Source organism: Haliaeetus leucocephalus, unplaced genomic scaffold (assembly GCF_000737465.1).
Source record: "Haliaeetus leucocephalus isolate CR32 unplaced genomic scaffold, Haliaeetus_leucocephalus-4.0 Scaffold395, whole genome shotgun sequence".
Classification (NCBI taxonomy): domain Eukaryota; kingdom Metazoa; phylum Chordata; class Aves; order Accipitriformes; family Accipitridae; genus Haliaeetus; species Haliaeetus leucocephalus.
The window spans coordinates 6,897,773-6,899,798 of record NW_010972831.1 but is presented as its reverse complement, the minus strand read 5'-3'; the positions used below and the strand labels follow the sequence as shown (position 1 = coordinate 6,899,798).

The following is a 2,026-nucleotide window of genomic DNA, read 5'->3' as shown; positions in this document are numbered from 1 at the left end:
TGAGGGTGCCTTTTTTTTTAATTTCAAGCTTAAGTTCTGTTGAGCACATTTGTATCTATTTTGCATTTGTTAAAATCTAATACTCTCCCCTTCTTCACTGTGGCTATGTGGCTTACAAAACAAGACATCCCACATAGTTTTACTGCGGAACTGATCTTGGCACTTTATACAAATGTTTGTTAAACTGCAGCAATATATAACCTGCATTTCTTTAATGGGGAAGTAAAAGGCCAGTATTTTATTCCAATGGCTAGGGTGGTATTTATAGACTTTAATTCTTTACTGCTGGAACAATAAAACATGGGTTGAAATCAGGCCTGCTATCTTTGTATGTTGCCATGGTTGCAGGAATCCTAGGGGGAATTGTATGCTTTCTGAGAATGTGTAATCCTTTTTCATCCATCCTGTGAATACAGCACTGTCCTACAATATGAAAATAACGGCCTGTCCAAACTGGATCCTCCAAGAATTTATTTCTGTGTATATGGGATGTAACTTAAGACTTAACAATGAAGTTTTGGGATAAGTGATGTTGACATTATATACCACATAAGGGCAGGGGGGAAGCATATCGAGGCTAACAGCAGCTTTATATACTTAACTAGCAGCAATCTTTGCACCAAACTAAGGTAGTAATTGTCTATTTTCAATTTAACCTTGTGACATTCAATCTTTTAAGATGCTCACAGTAAAGATGCAAGTGTAACATGTTAGATGAGTATCTGTATTGCTGCTTATAGTGTGTGTATGTAAAAGCAAAGAGACTACAGCAATTTTCTCAGGTTTTTTTCTCTATATAGAAGCAAAATTTAAATTCTCATCCAATTCTGCTGCATTCATAAATGTGTGCCTTGTTCTGCCACATTTCCTCACAACAGTTCTAGACTTGGGCTTCTCCAGCTGGAGGGGCAGGCAGCAGCTTTTTTCACTTTTAATAAACCAAACAAAACCTAGTGTTTTTCCTGAGAAAGCTGCTGAATGATGGTAAGCATTAAACATTCAAAGCTCCTCTACAGTAGACATAAACTTACTTGCTGATACAAACTGCCAGCAGTTTACTCTAGTGTATACTTTGCCCACCTACATATCATTTGACTTCTCTGAAATTAATTATCAAAGCTGAGATAGAGAAGTGTGGGAATTTACAGCTAATGTGTGAACACGCTCTCCTTTTGGTAAAATCAAGCCTGAGTTACACCAACTTTTTTTTCTTGTGAAATAAAGCACAAATATGTGCAAAACCACAGTTCTGCATCATCAAGAAGATGCTGAAAGCAGACGTGACTTGCGTCACCCTGTTGCACTTTCCAAAAATAAAAAAAAAAGCCTCTAGTGCTACTTTTTTTTTTTTCTTTTTCCCAGAGGACAACTCTGTGGGGCAGCTTAACCGTTGAGAAGCCATTGTTTGAAATCATCTTCAGGGCAAGAGGAACGAAGAATGGTTACTCTTCCCTGAGAGGTACTTGGTGAAGCATCATGCTGCGTGACGCTGTTTAGTAACCGTTTTGATTTTTTTGATGCGTAGGTTATGGCTTGCGGTTACGGAAGTCGGGGTAGATTCTCAGAACAGGTCGCTCGATCCTGACATTGAGGTGCCCGCTGCCTGGAACGGCGAGCCAGAGGCCCAGGCTCCCTGACGGGAAACCTGACCGGCTTGTGAAGAGCTGCCTACCAAGGCGGTTACTCAGCTACAGAGAACTGCGTCACCCTCAGGAATCTGCGCGGACACCTGTAAACATTCCTCTGCTTGCGACAGCACTGCCAAAAACCCCGAACTCCGAAGAAATCCTCTCAGGAGCCGTTGGCGGTAAGCTCTCCTGGCAGGGAGACGCTGCTCCCGAGGCTCCCGCCCTACCTGCTGAGGGGTACCCTCGACCCCCAGGCCCCCCTCACCCTCCGCCGCCGTTCTACGGCCGCCTCCCGCCGCCAAGCACCGAGGGCAGCAGGGCCCAGACCTCTCCCTTCAGCCCCGCTCACCTCCCCTCGCCGCGGCCAAACCTCTCTTCCCCCGGGCGAGAGGCGAACG

General features: G+C 44.4%; 1 protein-coding gene across 1 annotated transcript in view; it reads left to right on the top strand.

Annotated features, from left to right (window-relative positions):
- The first annotated feature begins 1,722 nt into the window (after positions 1–1,722).
- The window catches only part of BCAS3 (breast carcinoma amplified sequence 3), a 374,628-nt gene continuing 374,324 nt past the window's right edge, over positions 1,723–2,026 (top strand). The window contains exon 1 of the mRNA XM_010573787.1: positions 1,723–1,807. The gene's annotated coding sequence lies outside the window, so the exon portion shown is untranslated. The remainder of the gene's footprint in view (positions 1,808–2,026) is intronic.